The 22,343-nt window shown below is 41.1% G+C and overlaps 1 pseudogene; it reads right to left on the bottom strand.

The window, feature by feature from the left end:
• Positions 1 to 852: 852 nt before the first annotated feature.
• Positions 853 to 22,343, bottom strand: part of LOC135577214 (ubiquilin-1-like) — a 64,531-nt pseudogene continuing 43,040 nt past the window's right edge.

The raw sequence follows: 22,343 nt of genomic DNA, 5'->3' as shown, positions 1-22,343 counted from the left end.
ATGCATGACTGATTTTAGCTATAACAAGACAATCCCAAGAATCAGAATAAAATAAAGCAACTATTAAAAGATTTAGGAGCTGTTATAAAAAATAAATTACATTTTTTTGAGTTAAAGAAATACTGCTACGAAGGTTGAGCACCAAGAAGCCTTTCAATAGCTGCACTGATATCTCCTCCTGTTGCTATTAGAGCTTGTAAGCTATAAAAGCATAATACACATTTGGCAAAGTACAGGATTTAAACATAATTGGTTCTGAACCACTTGTCTTTACTAATTTCTGAAAGCACTGATTTTAAAGTTCCCCAAACCAGACTATGATAAATTTATTTCACAATTGAATTATTTATTGATCAAAGTCATATTAGACTCAAATTTTATTAGTATCTTCACTTATGTGACATTTTTGAACTATAAGAGCAACTGCTTATTTGATTAAAAAGGAACAGTTAAATCTGATGTGTCCCAAGAACAGTCTCTTAAAGACGTTCATGCAGACCTTTTATTTATTTATTTATTAATTTATTAAAATAGTCTAATCTAGTGTGGTCCCTTCCAACCTGGTATTCTATGATAGTAATTCCTAAACCAGGGATTGTGGGTTCAAATCCCAGCTGTGGTGACTCACCACCCTCCCAGTAGGTGCCTCTGTTCAACAGACATGAGGCCCTGGTTGGGGAATTCAGTGACTTGAGGAACAGGAGGCAATGGTAGCGTGTTGCTGCCCAGCCTAGAAGGAGGAGGGTCCATTCCCAAATAGGAATGGACTGGACCAAACCTACTGAATAGGTATGAGATCTTGCAAGCAGAACCAAACTACAACATTGAGGGAAGTGGTAAGAGGTGATAGGGTCACCCTGCATCCTCCATCATAACAGCTCCCGCAAAGCAAAAAAGGCTGGTTGCGATCACAGAAGACTCCTTTCGAAAGGGAACAGAAGGCTCAATATGCCGGCCTGACCCACTTCTGAGGGAAGTGCTGCCTCGCTGGGTCTAAGGTTAAAGGAGTAAAAAACTTAATGCCCTGGTTAAAGCCTCAAACCATTTAGGGATATGGTTTAGTGCTAGAGTTAAGTTGTGGTTGGAGTTGATGATCCTGAGGGTCTCTTCCAACCAAAATGATTCTATGATGCTATTCTAATGTGGGACAGCAGGATTTTGAGAGTTTCACTGTTGGCAACAGTCAATGTGGTAGGCTTTTTTTTTTCCCTTGACATAAAAGTTACCTCTTTAACGCTCCAAGTATTTGTTGACTAAATATACAAAAATCCTACTGAGAAAATCTTCAGCCTAAGTCAAAGTGACAGCTGTGTTTTATGAGTTGATCTTGCTCAAACTGCTCATAAACTAATGACAAAATTCTCAATAATTTCAGTTGTATGATCTTCAACTCAGAGGCATTTTTGAAACAGAACAATTATATGAAAATAATATGCTTTAGATATATAGGGTCAGAGTAATACTGAGAAACCACTTTTTTAAATGAGTGAGACAGCAAAAAATTTTGGTAGCTACTGCTAATTTTCCTTTTGTTCTACTTAAATTTTCATCCACTGAGAAATTCCTACCAGTATTTCAAAACTGCATATACTTCCAAACCAATAAAATGCAAATATACTGGCTGAAATTTAAGCATTCCTCTCCCCCCCTCATCTGCTTCCCCCAAGCAAAACCAAACAGAATATTGAACTGGTAGTGTAAGATCTGGCAGGATAAAAATGTCTATGGGAACATGGTTTCCTATAGCTATGCCTACCACCACTTTCTCATGGTTACATAAAATAACATTTTTCTGTCAGATCAGCAAGCTGAACTACCTTATTCTGTGGCAACAGAGAAGGTACGAGCAGGACTGTCCCTTTCACTGGCAGTTTGCCATTACACTGGATATGTACCACAGTGTAATGGTGCTGTTTCACACAGCACTCTCGAGATACCTCTCCACTGTTACGGGTGTGCCGCCTTTAAAGCCAGTCTTGCTCACCACCCTACATTTACCTGCAAAGCTGCCACCTTTGCTTGACTTCTGGAGCTCTCCAGAAAGCCTGAATCCCACCTGGTACGTTAACACAATGTGCAGTCCAGAACTGCAGGATGTCAGGGAAACATGCTACATATTCAACTCCAACAAGCCTCTTATCCTAATGGTGATGGGCTCCCTATGTTCCTTGGGATCCACGCCACCAGCCCAGTAAGCCACACGAGATGTTATGGGCTGATCACCATCTGAACCATCACTTAAAAACACACCAGATCCCCAAAAGCCCGTAGCTTCCTCATTACTCAGTAATATCTGATCACCCTCTGTAAGTGAAACATGCCAGAGATATTCAGTTTCTGTTTCACTCGGCTTGCATGAGAATTTAGCTTGCAAGTCGCTGAGCTCAGGTCCTGTCCACGAGGTAGTACAAACAGCAGTACGGGGGTTTCTACCCCATGGACCTGTACATGTCTCAGTTTTAATGAGAGGTCGTACATCCTTTGTCTCCACCTCATCTTCATCAACACTGTTTTCAGAATCCACCCGTATATCCCCGTCCCAGTCCTTGGGGTCTGTGCCAGCAATCAATTTCTGAATTTGGGCAATGCTAGGGGGGGATTTTGCTCTGATTAACATGAGCTCAATACTCTGTTCTAACAAATGCACCCGCTCTCTCTTTCGCCATAACTCCACTTTCAAACAATCTATTTCCGTCTCTTTTCCAGAATCATGCCTCTCCGACTGGTTATAGGGCTTGTGCTGGTCCCAGGCTTGCTTTAAGCAGGCACACAGAACAGCACCAAGAACAGCACAGACAACAACACAAACAGTAGCACAGAAAACAGCACACGCAGCTATGGCCACTCCAGAACCACACCAGCTCACTTCCGCCCAATGTGTGCAGGTCGGCGTGGAAGGATTATTACAGCTGTACCCCCATAATAATTCCTCCATTTCTGATATCCTGCCGACTATGATAATTTAAATGTCACGGAGGCACCCCAAAGTCAGCTTTAGGAGGACAAGTTCCAAAACAGCCTTTATTCTAGCCGAAAAACTGTATCCAATAAACAGACTAGAAACAGGGTTTATACAATTAGTTAGCACTCCAACAACATAAAATACAGGTTCAGATATTAGTTGAGGACATTATTGGGGTACAACAGCATAAGAATAATGAGGATCCACAGCGTGCACATGTACACTCACAAGAAACAAAACCAGAGCCCTCTGACTCCAAGGTACCCACAAGAAATAATCACTCGCCTAGGTTAGGCAAGGACTCACACTTGCCTGGTTAGACAAGGACTCATTCAAGGATATATCCAGTAAATAACCACTCACCCAAACGAGGAGCTGAGGCGCTCTCAATCCTGGGAAGTCTCCTTAGATTGCGTCCTGGTCTAAGGAGAGGGCTCCAGTTCACAGACCCGCTGTTCCAAGAAGAACACTCCAAAGGGGGCCTCAGGCAGAGACCTCATTTTATAGTCTGGTCAGATCTGGCTGTGGGCATTACAACATAGTCCAGAAGCTTTGCAGCTACTCTGGGCACCTCCTCTGCTAATGACCCTGTCAACTGACCAAGGGTCTCACCCCTCCTGCTCCACCAGCTGGTGGAGGTGAAGTCACCCTGCCCCGGAGTAGGGGAGGATGTGACTATCAACACCTTGGTACCACCCTAGGTGTGTACGTGGGGACAGGCACATTGGGGCACAAAAGGTGCTAAAGAGTCATCAACTGCCCCATTGAAAGCTCTGGATCTCAGGAGGATGTGCAACTGCCACAGATGTTTTTCCAGCATTTATTTGCACAGCTAGACATTCACTTAAGATTCCTGTGCTCTCCTTTGAACAGAAGCACTCTGTTGGTTGAGGGGGCTGGATGTGTAAAACAAACAAACAAACAAAACAACCAACAAAACCACCAACCACCCCAACCCCCCCTCCCCCACTAGAATACACTAATATATTTTACCTGACCATTTGCATCATCAAGTGCCTGCAACATTTGTTGGACAAACTGCTGGTGATCTGGTCTAGCAGTCCCTGATGCTTGACTTATATTTTCACTGGGAACAGAACTAGGTACAGTGGACCCTGTAGGAGCTCCAGTGCTTCCCAATCCACCTAAACCAGGATTGAATCTGCACAAATGACAGATGTAGAGAAATATATCACCAACATGGAAAACGGCTTAGTTATAATGTTTCTTCTTCACATTATATGAAATTACGAAGTAAAAAATCTGTCAAATAAAAAATGGATAAGTAAAGCACCAAAACAAAAACCATAGCCAACGTTGCTTAAAAGTGCATTGCAGACAAAAGTGTGACAGATTCTAAAACAAGTTTAGTGAAACTAAAAAATGCAAGAGGAACTGTCTGTACAAACTAGATAAACCTCTATGTGTTACAAAAAAAAAAAAAAAAAAAAAAAAAAGAAAGCTGAAAAAAACCTAAACACAAGAGAAAAGTTCTTGTATAAATGTTTATGACCAATTCTTACCCTGGTATAAGTCCCAGTGCTTCCATTGCTAATGTCTGCAAGCCCTGCTGAATCTCTAGCAAAGCCTGCATTGCTCTAGGGTTTGACATAGCTGACAATGTGTCAAGATTCTGCATCTAAAAATGAGAGAGAAACTCATAACTGAATAATATACAGACATTCAAAGTTGATCTTTATCACTAGTTGTTTTCTATAATCTGATATCCTTTCAGAACTTTCTGTTTCTCAACTTTGTATTTGAATGTTTACATTAAATCCTTCAGATTTGGGATTTTTTTTTTGAGAAAACTTTCACAGGAGGTGATCAACAAGCTCTTTAGACTCCTTTTAAATAATGAGAACATAACGAAAAGTATTTCTCATTACTTCTTCTAGTAGACTTTATCATCTTCCAAAGCCATGGTAGTGTATTACTTCAACATAATTCTAAATTTGTCTCCTATATCATACTACTGGTAAGCAACAGAGCTGAATACAGTGAAACCTGACTATCAGGTATCTAATACAGAAAGTTATAAAACATCTTTTCCTAGGTAAATTCAGAATGAAGCTATTTGATCATGACAATTCGTGCATGTGTTCATATCTGTAGTGCCATCAACACCCATAGACATAAAAATACTCTGCAAGACATACTAGCAAGCATATAATATTCAAGGACCCTCATTCTATTGCAAATTCAACTAAAAACTGGCTTTTGGATCCACAGATAAAAGACACATTTGATTTCTGAAATCAAACATCTAAAACCTGGGCTATTTTAGATACAAAACCAAAACTAACGGCTTATGCTTACCTCTGCTTATAGATGCCATGTGTAAGTGACAAGTTATTTGTTTCATTTAGAAGTCTTGGTAGCCAGACCTGCTTCAAATAGCAGACAGGCTGATTAATCTCAGCAGCTTTCACTTGGTAACTAGACTAAATTCCTTCTGCTTTAAAAACATTTTTTGATTCAAAGAACAGCACAAATTAAGGTTAAGCTTCCTCCACTGCAAAAAAGAAGAGAAGAATTGGGCACAGATCAAATGTTGATTCTGTCCTGAAATATAGGTATGTAAAGAGACTTGAGCACAGCAAGTTTTAAACACCCTCCATTTGTCTCTTGGATTTGTATCTTCATGATAGCTAAAAGTCACAGGAGAATAACTAAATGTATAGCTGGTGAAGTTAATCCAAATTTTTAAAGGAGGAAAGCATTTTAGAGCGACTGAAACAAACTGCTGTGATTACTTTGTTTAAGAAAATAACCTTTAAGCCATGAATTACTGTCTTACTGTACTTAGCCCTTAACAAATAGATATGAGGCCCTGGACCCTGAAAATCAGGCAGAGGACAACCAAGAAGATCCACCTGGAGAGCCCTCCGGATGGACCTCATCTACAAAAAGAATTACAACTGCAGCTGTAAGAAGGAAAAAAAAATGAAGAGTGGTAGTAGTCGGCGACTCCCTTCTGAGGGGAACAGAGGGCCCTATATGTCGCCCAGACCCATCCCACAGGGAGGTCTGCTACCTTCCTGGGGCTAGAGTGAGGGACATTAATAGAAGACTTCCGGAGCTAATTCAGCCCTCAGACTACTATCCCCTGTTAGTAGTCCAAGCTGGCAGCGAGGACATCAACAGAAGAAGAACCAAGATAATTAAAAAAGACTTTAAAGCACTGGGTCGGTCAGTTCATGGGACGGGAGCACAAGTGATATTTGCCTCAGTTCCTGTGCTATCTGGGATGGATGAGGAGCTAAATAAAGAGAGGAGTAGAAAAGCCCATCTCATCAACAGGTGGCTTAAGGATTGGTGTCACCGTCAAAATTTTGGGTTTTTTGACCATGGGGCAAACTCCATGGTACCTAGTCTCCTCAAATCAGATGGGCTTCATCCTTCTAGGAAGAGCAAGAGGACTATAGCCCATAAGTTGGCACGGCTGATCAGGAGGGCTTTAAACTAGGTTTGAAGGGGGAAGGGATTGAAACTGGGCTCTCCAAAGATCAGCCTAAGGATGGAAAGCCCGAATTAAGAGGGAAAACAGCAGCCCACTTGAAGTGCATGTACACTAATGTACGCAGTATGGGCAACAAACAAGAGGAGCTGGAAGCCATCGTGCAGCAGGAAAACTATGACATAGTTGCCATCACAAAAACATGGTGGGATGACTCATATGACTGGAGTGCTGCTATGTGTGGCTACAAGCTCTTCAGAAAAGATAGGCAGGGTAGGAGAGGTGGAGGGGTGGCTTTATATGTTAGAGAGTCACTCGACTCTCTTAAACTTGAGGTCAGCAGTGACAAGGTTGAGTGCCTGTGGACCAGAATCAGAGGGAAGTCCAACAAGGCTGACATCCTCGTGGGTGTCTGTTATAGACCGCCCAACCAGGACGATGAAGGAGATGAATTATTCTACAAGCAGCTGGCAGATGTCTCAAAATCGACGGCCCTTGTTCTTGTGGGTGACTTTAACCTGCCGGATATCTGCTGGGAGCTCAATACTGCACAGAAGAGGCAGTCTAGGAAGTTCCTAGAGTGTATAGAGGACAATTTCCTTCATCAGCTGGTAAATGAGCCCACCAGGGGCAAGACCCCGCTAGACCTACTGTTTACAAACAGAGAAGGGCTGGTGGGAGATGTAGTGGTTGGAGGCCGCCTGGGGCATAGCGACCATGAAATAATAGAATTTTCAATACTCAGAGATGCAGGGAGAACCATTAACAAAACCTCTACGCTGGACTTCCGGAGGGCAGATTTTTGCCTATTCAGAAGTCTAGTTCAGAGCATACCCCAGGAAACAATGCTTAAAAACAAGGGGGCCCAGGAGGGTGGGTTTTGAGTGCACAGGAACAGGCTATACCAGTATGCCGAAAGGCTAGCCGGCGGGGAAGACAACCGGCTTGGCTAAACAGGGAGATTCTGAATGAAATCAGAAATAAAAAGAGACTTTACTGACTGTGGAAAAAAGGGCTGGCTACTTATGAAGAATTTATGGAAATAGCTAGATCATGCAGAAAAAAAATCAGGGAAACAAAAGTGCAATTTGAAGTTAATTTGGCCAATTCTCTCAGGTATAATAAAAAGTCCTTCTTCAAATATGTTAATAACAAAAGGAGGGGCAAGGAAAACCTCCATTCTCTGTTAGACTTTGAGGGAAATATAGTTAACAAAGATGAGGAGAAAGCTGAGGTACTCAATACCTACTTTGCCTCAGTTTTTACCAGTAAGACAGGTGGCCCTCAGGACAACTCATCTCTGGAGGTGGTTGACAGAGATAGGAAGCCAAATAGGCCCCTTGTATTCCAGGAGGAAATAGTTGGTGATTTACTGAGCCATCTGGATCCTCACAAGTCTATGGGACCAGATGAGATCCATCCTAGGGTGATGAGGGAGCTAGCAGAAGAACTTGCCAAGCCGCTCTCCATCATCTTCCAACAGTCCTGGCTCACTGGGGAGGTCCCATATGATTGGAAATTGGCCAATGTTACCCCAGTCCACAAAAAGGGCTGCAGAGCTGACCCTGGCAACTACAGGCCTGTCAGCCTGACCTCAGTGCCTGGCAGGATTATGGAGCAGATCATCCTGAATGGAATCACACAGCACCTTCAGGATGGACAAGGGATCAGACCCAGCCAGCATGGGTTAAGGAGGGGCAGGTCCTGTCTGACCAACCTGATCTCCTTTTATGATCAGGTGACCCAGCTGGTGGATGAGGGGAAAGCCGTGGATGTGGTCTATCTGGACTTCAGCAAGGCCTTTGACACTGTCTCCCATAATATACTCCTGCAAAAGCTGGTAGCCCATGGCTTGGACAAGTGTACTCTACGCTGGGTTAAGAACTGGCTGGAGGGCTGGGCCCAGAGAGTGCTGGTGAACGGGGCTGCATCTAGCTGGCGGCCAGTCATTAGTGGTGTTCCCCAGGGGTCAGTGTTGGGTCCAGTCCTGTTTAACATCTTTATTGACGATTTAGATGAGGGGATTGAGACCATCATCAGCAAATTTGCTGATGACACCAAGTTGGGTGGGAGTGTCGACCTGCTGGAAGGCAGGAGGGCTCTGCAGAGGGATCTGGATAGACTGGAAAAATGGGCTGATTCCAATGGGATGAAGTTCAATAAGGCCAAGTGCCGGGTGCTGCACTTTGGTCACAACAACCCCCTGCAGCGCTACAGGCTGGGCGCAGAGTGGCTGGAGAGCAGTCAGACAGAAAGGGACCTGGGGGTACTAATTGACAGGAAGCTCAACATGAGCCATCAGTGTGCCCAGGTGGCCAAGAAGGCCAACGGTATCCTGTCCTGTATCAAAAATAGCGTGGTCAGCAGGACAAGGGAAGTGATCCTTCCCTTGTACTCTCCATTGGTGAGGCCACACCTGGAGTATTGTGTTCAGTTCTGGGCCCCTCAGTTCAGGAAAGACATTGAAGTGCTGGAGCGGGTCCAGAGAAGAGCAACACGACTGGTGAAGGGACTTGAACATAAGACCTATGGGGAGAGGCTGAGGGAGCTGGGGTTGTTTAGTCTAGAGAAGAGGAGGCTTAGAGGTGACCTCATCACTCCCTAGAACTACCTGAAGGGAAGTTATAGCCAGGTGGGGATTGGTCTATTCTCCCAGGCAGTCAGCAATAGGACAAGGGGGCATGGGCTTAAACTCTGCCAGGGGAAATTTAGGCTGGATATTAGAAAGAAATTCTTTACAGAGAGAGTGGTCAGGCATTGGAATGTCCTGCCCAGGGAGGTAGTGGACTCACCGTCCCTGGAGGTTTTTAAACTGAGATTGGACATGGCACTTAGTGCCATGATCTAGTAAACGGACTAGAGTTGGACCAAGGGTTGGACTTGATGATCTCTGAGGTCTTTTCCAACCCAGTCGATTCTGTGATTCTGTGATTTAGAGTTGTTTTTACAGAAAACTAATCCAATGATCCTCTGAGCACTTAGGTGACTTGGATCTCTATTAACATTTTTAGTTCCAGTTGTAGAGTAGCAACAATTCTGAGGAAAACTTATGCAAAAGGAGAAGAAAGAGTAGCTCACAGATAGTGTGCTGGTTTTGTTGGGCTCAAGTTAATTTTTTTCATAGTAGTTATAATATTTTATTTTTAGTAGCTAGCATAGTCTTTGCTTTGGATTTAGTATGAGAATAATGTGATAACACACTGAACCTCTCATGCCTTTGCCTGGGACAGAATTAATTTTTTCTTTCCAGCAGCTAGGCTGTGTTTTGGAGTTGGTATGAAAAGAATGTGAAGACTCACTGATGTTTTGGTTGTTGCCAAGGAGACAAAGAACTTTTTCAACTTTCCAGCTGCAGGTGCACATAGAAGCTGGGAGGGAGCATAACAGGACAGCACCTAGGACTGAAATTCAGGCTGGCCAATGAGATATTCTCTATGATTAGCATCGTGCTTCATATGTAGCTAGAGTTGGCTTCTTCCTTTTCCTCTTTTCTTCTGGGATCTGCTGTTCCAAACCAGGGTGCTCTCTTTTCCAGGACTGCCTGTTCAGCACGATTGTGTTCAGGCACAAACTGCTATTTGGGACTTAGTTCTTCTGGGATTGGCTGTACGGGACCAGATTTGAGATTGCTGCTTGGGGATGGGCTGGGTATTGGTAACCAGTTGGTGAGCAATTGCATTGTGCATCACTTATTTTGTATATATAGAGTTATCATTATTATTTTATCTTCTTTTGCTGTCTTACTAAACTGTTCTTATCTCAACCCATGAATTTCTCCCTTCTCTTTCAATTCTCTCCCCCATCCCACTTGGAGGAGGGTAGTGAGCGAGTGGCTGCATGGTCCTAGTTGCCAGCTGGGGTGTGCTGGTTTGACCGAAAACAAGTTAATTTCATTCATGCAGTTAAAAATCTTTCTTTTTCATAGCTAGCACAGTTATTGTTTGATTTTAGTTTGAGAACAAGAATATAACACCCCGGGACAAAGTTAAAGTTTTTAATTGCTCTAGTCTGAGAGCCAAGGCCTCTGAGCTCTACCCACAGGTATGAGGCAGCTAGGAAGGGGAGTGTAGATGGGGCAGACCTTGACTGACATCCAGACTGATCAATAAGAATATTCTGTGCCATTAGTGTCATGTTTCATATTTAATGAGAGTTGGGATCTTCCGGCTAGGTTGTTTTTTTGGAGCTGGGATCGAGTCCTGTTTGGGGGAGTTCTGTTTGGGACTTTCTTTAGTTTGGGGGGTATATTAAATTTTTTAAATTAATCCTTGCCAGATCCCCGCCAAAGAAACCTCATTTATGTAACAAGAAAAGCCTTTTCTGGTCAGCCTCCACAACAGATGTGATGGTTTCCCTGTAAACATCATCTGCAAAAAGCCTGGGATGTTTTCCAATTAATTTTTTTTATATACAAAAGATGCTAATATTATCTCAGTTCAAGATTTGACTTTGGATATTATTGGTGCAAGTAAAATTGGAAAGCACTTCTACAATACCATTCATAAACCAGCAGTATCAGCACTTCTATTGTGAGCAAGGATCGCGGATAAAAAATTAAAACTAGAATAACTGCTAGATACGGCACCAATTCCTTCCCCTCCACTTCTGTCCTCCCAAGCTAGGGTGGGTATTTATTTACTAGCATATCTACCTTAATTTATAATCAAAGCATTTGTTTTGTTTAACTGATTCTTATGCTAGGCGACAAAATTATAGGGCTGTATGAAATATTTTAACAACTTATTACAAGAGACTGCCTGACATAATGTCCAACTACAAATTGCAGCAACTTACTGCAACAGATTGCTAAAGGTAACTAGGTAAGAATTTCAATAAGACAGGCATTAACATACTTTAAAAACTGGACCATTCACAATAGACAAGTTATTGTTGAGAGATTGGCACAATTACTCTGTATTGAAAAATATAACTGTATCATAAATTCAACTCCTTTCTTTTCACTTCAGTGCACACAACACATTACTACATCAAAAGCATTTACCTGTACTGCAAGATCAGGATTCTGGCTCAATGACTGCATCATGATTCTTATACGGGCTGCAGACAATGCATTTTGCATAAGTTGTGGATTTTCTGTTACCTGCTGTAACAAGCTCTGCATTTCCGGTGTGTTGAACACAGCAACTTAAAAAAATTTAAAAGGTTGCTTTAGAAAAAATCTTGACTAGAATCAAATTAATTAGACTGCCTAGAACTGGGATATGACTGTGTTGTTTGGGGTTTTTTGTTTTTGTTCTTAGTTTGTTTTTTTGTTTGGGTTTTGTTGTTTTTTTGGTTGTTTTTTTTTGTTTGTTTTTTTTTTTGTTTTTTTTTTAAATAAGCTTTAGCCCCTTAAATACATTTTAACATGGTTCTGCTTACACAGATGCATCTGCCCAAGAAACAAGTTAAGCCAGAGGTTGCATGCAGTCTTGCTAAGTATCTACATTATTAGCTGTTTTCCTGTTTGTCTCCAAACAAAAAAAAAAAATCATATCATTCATCTACAGATTCCCTACTTTTGTTATTTTAGGGCAGTATGCAAGTATTGTTAGTACTCTTGGTTTACTTTTCATGTTTGTTTTTCTACAGAGGGCTTTAATATTAGTCAAATGTTCTATGGAAATAAACAGCAATACAAACTTTGAATCAAAATATCTCTTCCTAATAACAGAACCATTTCAGCAAACTCCTGAACATATACAATTGCAATAACAGACACACCTCCTAGTCCAGGTTCCAAATTTAGTATAGTTGAGCTGTCCTGTATTAGCAGAGGTTTTATTTCCAACATTACTACTGCCACTGCTCTCACCACTGGTGCTGGTTCTTGTGGAACTCTGAGAGCTCAACTGAGGAACCCAGGGATTTGGTAAAGGATCTCTGTTTTCTGTATGAGATGGCTGACTGTCCCCTCCTGATGATGCATTGCTTAATAAGGAAGCAAATGGGTCACCTCTAAACTACAGAAGGAGAAACAAATACATATAATCTATTAGTTGACTATTTTTAAGTCTGCTAGAAATGGCAAGTTACCTTTCCAGAATTATGATACATATGAAGATAAACGTTGATGGTTCTTAATCAATTATAATCAACATCCTAAAATAAGACATTGTAAATATTCTGAAAATATACCAACATTAAAAGAGGTACTATCTCCAACAACAACAACAAAAAGATAAGTGAATCATATCTAGTTTTAAACACATTTGCTACTACACTAGTACTTTGATCACAGTAAGATTATATCTTGGATACTGGTTTCCAACTTAGAAAAATTTCAAAGCCTTTTTTCTTCCCACCTTAGTTTCCAAGTTACTAAATGCACTATTATTTTTTTTCTGGACCACAGGAATTGTATAAGTCCAAGAATGAAAAATAAATAAATGTAGAATATAACAAAATTTATTAACATTAAAATAGTTTATCAAAATCACAAAATAATCTTTATTTCTTCAAGTTTAAAAGAGCATAGGAACAAGCCACACATTGACTTCAAGCTTCAAGAAGTTTTGTCAAGTACACATTTGAAAAGTTACATTATTTATGTTTTTTCATTTTTGAAAAAACAATAACAGCAACAAAACAAAAACAAAAAAAACCACCACAAACAAAAGAAACAAACACACACCATTTACTTTCAATGGCCCCTATAATAATTTATCATCTGTTCTTGTGCTTCATTCAACATTGGCTCCTGAATATCTGTGTACATACATCACAAGGCATTGTAGCCACCTGGTATATTTTCAAGGTTATTCAAGGCTCGGTCTTGGTTTCGCATCATTTGCTGCATCATTGCAGGGTTTCTAGCAAGTTCTAGTGTCTAATGAAGTAGAACATTTAATTTGTATTAATAAAAAAATCCATTCTAAAGTGAAAACATCAGCATTTAACACTGTCTCAGTTCCTAATGTCTAACTCCATTTGAAATCAGGATTAAATCCAAATCAAGATGTCATCTTAGTGGGAGAGGAGTCAATAGAATTTGACATTTAGCCAACATTCTGCCACAATTGTCAGTATGCTGGCTGAGTCAGAAAGCATTGACTAAACCAGAAGAAAAATCCCTTGAATGTACCATCCCATTCTTTCTTAACACAATATATTTCTACCATTTCTAATATCAGTACAGCATTTAGCTTATAACATGAACTTGAAAAATAAATACCTTAATTTTCCAAAGCCTCCATTTGTTTCTTGATGCCTTCTGCCACATAAGGCATACCTTAACACATAACTTTAGAAGCAATCAGAAGTGCCCCCAGTTACATAAACTGGAAATAAGCAGCATTTTGGAGAATTATTACTTTAACGTAAACTCACTGTTGACTAGACAACAGGAGATTTCAAGTGGCATCCTGTCGGGGATTGGCTCAAGGAGCACAGACATGAGTCCACCAAGCAACTGTACGAGCAGAGCCCATTTTAGTTGACATAAGTAGGCCTTAGTTAGCTTGTCTATTAGGCCGTGGGAAAGGGGGGAACGGAAAAGTACTAACTAAGGCAGGGTCAGGATATCCTTGAAGAGATAAGAGTCAGAAGAATGTGGGATGCGCATAGCTAGCTAAACCCAAGTAGGTGGAGTAAGTAAATGTGCTTAGCCTATTAGATAGAGACAAGTATGCATAATTATGGTATTTGGTATAAATGCACGCTATCTCGGGCAATAAAGTTGAAGTATGCTTTATCACTCATATTGGGTCGACCGCATTTCTTCCTCCGTCCGCTCGGGTCTGGATCTCTGCTGGGACTTTTCTCTGCAATTGGCGCCCGAACAGGGGACCTGAAGCGGCGGATAGAAGCAAAAGGCGCCGGGAGAGCAGCGACCGGCGGGCAAGAGCGACCGAACACTGTGCTGCGGTGTGTCGACTCCGAAGCCTGAACCGACTGAAGTTCGCCAGTGCTGGGCTACAGGAAACAAGGGCTGCAAGAGGTCTCTTAATTTAGCAAGAGGTACCGTACTATAGTGATGAATAACGGAGAAATAGATTAAAATGATGAATAACGGAGAAATAGATTAAGGTGATGAATAACAGAGAAATAGATTAAGATGATGAATAATGGAGAAACGGATTAAAATGATGAATAACAGAGAAATGGATTTAGAAGTAGCCCTAGATTTATTACAAAGCTTTTTAGAAAAGCGAGGGGTTAATCATAGTTGCGTTAAACAGCTAGCTGGTCTAGTAGCAACGGGGAAAACTAAGGGGTGTTTTCAGGATCCTGATTTATTGTTTGATGAAGGAGAGTGGAGGAAATTGGGGGATGTGTTGTGGGATATGGTCATAGACGAGGATAAAACAGCTAAGAAACTGATGAAACCGTGGAGGGAAGTAATTAATAATATTAAGCGTCATAAAATGGAAAAGAATTTAGCCGCGGTAGCTTCACAGAAACTCGGCAAAATGGAGCCTTCCGCTCCGCCGATGGAAACGGGCATATCTGCGTTATCAGCGAAGAACCTTAAAAGACTATTAACTTGGTGCAGAGGCAATAGGTATCCTGCTGACCTGTCAGGAGTTTTTCAAATAGAGACTTGGAAAAAGATGGGAACTGTGTTGTGGAAGGCAATTAGTCACCGTGAAAGATATATTCTCGGCCTTGTAACCATCTGGAAACTGATAAATACTACAGTGAAGCAATTAAAACCTGAAAAGACTGTTACGAGCATTAGTGACTCAAAACTTGAACTTTGGGACAGTATAGAGCAGAAATTATGGGATAAAGTCAGCAATGGACATACAGAAGCTAAATCATTAGTAACTACATGGAAGCTTGAACGGTCTGCTGCTGCCGGAATTTTTGCAGCGTTGCAGCCTGATAAGTATCCTGAAAGTTGCGGTGAAGTTCACCCGGTTTGTGTCTGCGATACCCTCCCTATTCCATCCCCTGCTGTGCTTTCAGCATCCCCGATGGTTCAGCAGTCCGGGGCGGGGGGAGGAACAATGCCAAACGGTTAGCCTCCTGTACCATCATCTAACCCTGGTGAGAACAGCAAGTCCAGAGGATTGGTGTCAGACAACTTACTCAAAGAACCTGTGAAAGCTGAAAATGCTGAAGTCGTAAACAAGTGTACTATCAGTCCTTTTACCAATTTTACCAATCTGCTTTTCCTGCATTTTAACCCTCTAACTTCCACAAGAGAACAGAAGAAGTCACTGAAAATAGAACTGGACAACAGAACTGTGTGACAGATTAGATCAGTTAACAGCAAGTGAATCTGACAGTCGGCAATGTGGCCATGATAATCGTGACGGGAAACGGGGTGCTCCTGGGGACTCAGGGTATAAAACTTAGAAGTTAAGGAAGTACTGTTGTTGAAATTAGCAGTAGAGAATGCTAAAGTTTGCTATCAACATGTTATTTGCGAGTTTTACAGTGCATATTATGTGCTGCTGTTTATTGCCTCTCTGAAAGTCAAGCAGCTTGTCAGGAATGTGAGTTAATTGTTTTACTGGTTGTTGTTAGAATTGTTTCTTTGTGGTATAAGTACACCGTAAAACTTTCTCTCCACTTTTCCCACTCACGCTGCAAGCAGCCCTGTGCTTTTCCGTGGGGTCAGAAATTACTGTTTTCAGTCGTGTTCATAAAAAATCGGTATTGGGAGGTGTTTCAAAACATAGGGAAGCACTTGGAAATATGAGGAAAGAAGATCTTGTAAAATATTGCAATTAATGGTGGCTGCTGTATAAGTTAAATGATTGGGAAAAGTGTCCGGGGAATAGAATCTTGAAGTATAACACCTTGTTGCAATTAATGTTGTTTTTAGGGTGAGAAGAGTAAGACAAAATAAATCCCTACAAGAGATCATTAAATCATTTCAGACAGCTGAGAGAAAGTTAACTGATAACACACAGGTCACAGTAAACTTGCCGAAGTCTGCACAATGTTTTCCTTATTAGCCTGTTTTCTTTGTGGGTATCTGTTTAAGCATGTTGCAATTTTGGTAGGTCTTTGTTATATGGTACAGTAGGTTCACAGAGATTAATGAAAATCGGTTGACTCAAAAGGTGCGTTTTGTGATAGTACAAAAGATCATGAGTAATTTAGTTCCTTACTGCGTGAACGTGATGTTAAGATTTTATGTGTAGTAGCTGTTATATTTTTTTTTTCTAGCGTACTAGCTTTATTCCAATATCCAGACTTGCGCAACTCTGTGACAGGCTGTCTCTCATCTCGGTGCACTAAATTTGGCCTTTTTGTATGCACATCAAGTGAAGAATCATGGTTTTAGAATAACAGTTGTAGCACACCAGATGAGACACTATAAAAAAAAAAAAAAAAAATAAATAAATAAAATTAAAAGGCCTTGCCCAGTCCAGCTTGCTGCGGGGGGGGGGGATGCCAAATGGGCCTCCAGCGCGCACTGACCCATTTTGTCAGGGAGACCCAGAGGTATCTCCACCTGGCTGAGCAGTAAGCGGTTCAAGGTGCAATGCAAAAAATTGAGATATTGTCTTAAATTGGTGTAAGTGTGATCCATCTGCTTATTTGAATTTGGTATATGGTTTTCGTATCTGAGCTCAGTATTTTAGTTTGTATATTCATATTTGGTACCAAAAGAATCTTGTTTGGGGAGATAATTACAAAATGGGAACCGGTTCCACTGTTAAAATTCCACCTTGCTCCCCCTTAGGATGCATCCTTACACATTAAAGTAATTGCTTATATTGCTAGAAAAGCATTTAAATTGTTAAAATACTATGATAGATGTGAACTTGGGGTATTGTATGAAGTTATGAAGTTGTATTTAAAGGTTGCTGGAATGTGAACTGATTTGGATCTAGGACAATAGAATAATGGATTTATGTTTATTATACTGGTTTATACTGTTTTTTGACATCTCTAAATTGTAAGAGGTAAATGGAGCTAAGGAATGTGACTATTGCTGAGCTACTTGAAATTGCATATAAAGTGTATTATGGCTGAAATGAAATGGGAAAACAAAAGAGCAAAATATCCCAGGCCTGTGTGCAGCTCATTGTAACTGAGAAGTTTCCCAGAGCCTCCTACTTCGTACCAGCCAGTATGCCAGCTGCGTGACCTTGGTTATATCTATACTGCACAGAAAGAAAAAACAACTGGAAAAACCTGGCTGCCCGCTTTTAAAGAAGTGAAAGGGGGGTTCTCTCTCCCCCCACTGCAGCGATGTAATACTGAATGGAGCAGTCCGAGGGTGAAGTTTAAAGGCATCCTGAGCAGACCCGTAGTTCTAATGAAACTGGACAATTAAACCAAAAATTTGTTGATAGACTTATCCTGTGGTAATTAATTGTACGAGACTTCTTAGTAAATTCACCATGCTAGTTTTTGAGGGCATGGGAGACAACGAAAGAAAGGCCAATTTTTGAGACAAACAGAATGCCAGATATGGAACAAAGTTTTAATACACGAATTCTTGTATTTGCCTAAAAGTCCTATACCTCTCTTGGGTCAGGATTTGTTAAGTAAATTGTAAGCTCAAATAACGTTTTCTGAGAATTCTGTTTAGTTGCATATCCTATAAGAAGGTGCTTGGATGGTGCAGATCTGCTTGCTGCAAGTGAGAAATATTCAAGGAAATTTCGAATGCTGTATTTCCACTAGTATTAACAGCCAATGTTTCGATAAAGCAAATACTACACTGATAGATCTGAAACAGGATTTCAATCCGGTAAGGGAAAACAATATCCAATAAATATGACAGCCAAAATGGAGTTAGAAACTTTGAGGGATGAATTTATGACAACTTTACAGGATGACTGCATTTGATTGGACTTACAGATTTGTCTATGAAACACTTTGTAACTATGACCCAAAACCATGCTAAATCAGAAAGAACCTGCATTAGTTATGGTCAAATCACTAGTTAACGTTCAATGGAAAAGGCCACACCAATTGATAACCTGGGGGAGAGGTTATTCTTGTGTTTTTACAGATCAAGAGCTGCAATGGTTGCCAGCACGAAACGTGAAACCTGTGTTATCTTCCTGACAATGATTGTTGCAGCTGCTGTGTTTTGGATGCCTGCACAGACAAAGACTAACATGTGGATTACTTTAGCCAACATGACTGACCATCTATATGCCTAACTACGATGTCTCTGGAAAAAACGTTCCACACATGCTTGGTTGGTGTCTTCCTTGATGACTACAGCAGCATCACACGACTGTTTCAAATAGTGGTTGATGCAGAGGCATTGCAACGAACTGTAATAATACTAACACGGCACTTTGGATTAATTGCCACCTGGAAGCAGACATCGAACCACAGGAACTGGAATTGCTGGCATCTATGCCCATGGATGCTTGTATTCAGCCGGTTTGTGAAAAGTGTCAGAACAGTATACAAGAACATGAATGGACAAAACTACAAAATGTTAATGCTACCCTTGGTGACTACAGAAATGAAACTCGACGGTGTAATGCTTCACAGAAGAATGCAAGGGATGTCATTGACAGCGACCCTAAAACCTCCTGTATGGTGTATTCTTGATCTGTGAAGATAGAGCCTGACCAGGAATTCCTTCTAACGCTGTTGGAGGACTGTGTATTTTGGGACTATTAACTCTCTTAACGCCCAACGTATCTATGATAATAGATCACAGAAGAGCAAGACGAGAAAAACACTTTTTGCATGTATATGAGTCAAAATGTGATGATAATGTAGATTTTTGGGGATCAGGGTTAAGGGTTCTAGGATCTCTTGTATCTAGTGTTGGCACAACTAAAGCTTTAAATATTTTAGAAAAATTAGGATGCTGGCTAGTTAAGCAAACAAACAGAACTTCTAAGGCTTTAAGTGGACTTTTGTTAGATGTAGATTCTGTAAGACATGCTACACTGCAGAATACAGTCACAGGAGACTTTTGTTATTAGCCCATGGCCATGGATGTGAGGAATTTGACGGAATGTGCTGTATGGATTTACAGAATAAGTCGAGATCCATCCACGAGGAGATTAAACAACTTACGGACCATTCACAGAAGATCAGAGAGGATGTAGGCCTCTTTGGCTTAGAGGGCCTCATGAACTGGTTTGGACTAGGAGGATGGGTAAAAGGGCTTTTGCAGAGTGCTCTGGCTCTCTTAATCATAGTAGTAGTTGCATTAATATGCTTGAGTTGTGCTATATCATGTATTAAGAAAATTTTAGAGCAGACACTTGGGCAGGCTCTGCTCATTAAAAAAAGAAAAGGGGGGAGATGTCGGGGATTGGCTCAAGGAGCACAGACATGAGTCCACCAAGCAACTGTACGAGCAGAGCCCATTTTAGTTGACATAAGTAGGCCTTAGTTAGCTTGTCTATTAGGCCGTGGGAAAGGGGGGAACAGAAAAGTACTAACTAAGGCAGGGTCAGGATATTTTTGAAGAGATAAGAGTCAGAAGAATGTGGGATGCGCATAGCTAGCTAAACCCAAGTAGGTGGAGTAAGTAAATGTGCTTAGCCTATTAGATAGAGACAAGTATGCATAATTATGGTATTTGGTATAAATGCACGCTATCTCGGGCAATAAAGTTGAAGTATGCTTTATCACTCATATTGAGTCGGCTGCATTTCTTCCTCCGTCCGCTCGGGTCTGGAACTCTGATGGGACTTTTCTCTGCAGCATCCAACTCTAAACTCGGAAGATATAATAGTACAATCTTCATAATCTTTCAAAACTATGCTGCTTTTTTTAAAAATTATCAGCTTAATTCAGATACCAGCAGCTAGAAATAAACACATCGGCTTCCCATAGTGACCTTTTACAGATTGTCTAAGAAGCCTAAATTCCTTAACAATATTTCAGCACTCATCTAAGCATGTCCAATTCTTGCTCTTCACATTTACAGTACAATCAAAAGTCATGAACCTAGAGATCTTTCTACATACCTGTCTCATTATATCTGGATTATTCAGCATGTGACTGATTTCTAGATTTCTCTGTATCAGTTGCTGCATTTGAGGGTTAGCCATAATTAACTGCCTCATCAGGTCAGGATTTGAAAGCACGCTCTGAACAAATGGATTTTCCATTTTCTGGACTGGACATAAGTTGTCATTTAATCTGACTATGTAACTCTGAAAAGTTTGGTACATTTAAACCCAGGCTACTCAGGCCTGCCCAACCTCCAAGGCCACCTTGAAGAGGAAAAAAAAAAAAAAACTTTCAACTTCTAGTATATTTCTAAACACATCCAGGACAAGAAAGCCATCAGGAGTAGTCAGCATGGATTCACCAAGGGGAAGTCATGATTGACCAACTTGATAACCTTCTGTGATGAAAGTACTGGCCCTGTAGATGAGGAGAGAGCAGTGGATATTGTCTACCTGGACTTCAGGAAGGCTTTTGACAGAGTCTCCCATACCATCCTCATAGAGAAGCTAATTAAGTAGGAGCTGGATGAGGAGAATGGAAAGCTGCCTGAGTGGCCAGATCCAGAGGGTGATGATAAGTGGAACAAAGTCTAGTTGGAGGTCAGGAGATAGCAGTGTACCCTAGGGATCAATACTGGGTCCAATCCTATTTAATATCTTCATTAATGATCTGGATGATGGAGCAGAGTATACCCTCAGCAAGCTCGCTGATGACTCAGAACTGGGAGGAGTAGCTGATGTGCCAGAGAGCAGTCCTGCCATCCAAAAGGAACTTGACAGGCTGTAGAAATGGGCTGACAGGAACCTCATGAAATTCAACAAGGGGAAGTGACAAAAAGTCCTGTATCTGGGGAGGAACAACCCCAGGCACCAATATATGATGGTGGCCATCCAGTTGGAAAGCAGCTTAGCAGAAAAGGCTCTAGGGGTCCTGGTGGACACCAGGGTGAACATGAGCCAGTAATGTGCCCTTTCAGCAAAGAAGGCTAATGGTATCCTGGGCTGTATTAGGAGTGTTGCCAGCAGGTTGAGAGAGGTGAACCTTCCCCTCTACTCAGCACTGATGAGGCCACACCTGGAGTCCTGTGTCTAGTTTTGGGCTACCCAGTACAAGCAAGACGTGGACATACTGGAGGGAGTCCAACGAAGGGCCACAAAGATGATGAAAGGACTGGAACATCTCTCATGTGAGGTCCCTTCCAACCCCAACCAGTGTGTGATTCTCAGACATCTGTAATCTCATGACTTCTTCAGAACAGCATTTTCTAACATTAAGAAAATATATGGGCATCTCTGCAACCATTACCACCTTTTCACCCTATCCCTGGGAAGCCTGTCACTGAATTGTTTGCTCAGTCCTCACCTTGCTTTAGAGAACCTGATGTACTCCTACCCCCTCAAATAGTACTAACTGTGCATCTGGGGCTTAAAGACAAGAAGGCTAGTGAGATCCATAATACAGGACTTATTCCATACCATACCTTTAGTAGGACGCCCCACTGAATGTCAAATTAAGTTGAAGTCTTATTTCATCACAAGACTAATATCAGAATTTCAGTATTCTTTAAGACTGTAAGAGTATGGTAACATAGTTACACAAACTTAATGCCATTGTAAACTAGCACAAGTACTAAAGGCTGCTTGCCCAATTCATATGCTCACCACACCTGTCTACTGCAGGGACATAAGCATGGGTGCTACTACAAAGTGAAACAGATCAAGGACTGTTCAGATTGTCTTTAGACTGTTATTCTGCACCAACTAAGGAGCTGATTCATGTGATTTAATAGTAATGGCTCAGTTGAGAAGATAACATTAACTTTCAAAATGCATATGTATGATATCTAGGGACACAACCTTACAGAATTTGACTTGCTTCTCTTATTCAATAGCAAGAGTATTTGTACTGTTTTAGAAGGCATTTTAGTCAAACCTAGGTTTGCCCAAAAGAAAGCTATCACTGTAGGAATTAATAATATTTTTACTACTTAGAGGTAAAAATAAGATTGCTCATCAGTCAGGTTACCCATTTTGTGTTTTGATGACCAGGTGAACAGTGAGTCCATTGTGAATCCCA

This window comes from Columba livia, chromosome W (genome assembly GCF_036013475.1).
Source record: "Columba livia isolate bColLiv1 breed racing homer chromosome W, bColLiv1.pat.W.v2, whole genome shotgun sequence".
NCBI lineage: Eukaryota > Metazoa > Chordata > Aves > Columbiformes > Columbidae > Columba > Columba livia.
The sequence above is the reverse complement of the archived record's forward strand: the minus strand, read 5'-3'. Positions and strand labels throughout refer to the sequence as shown.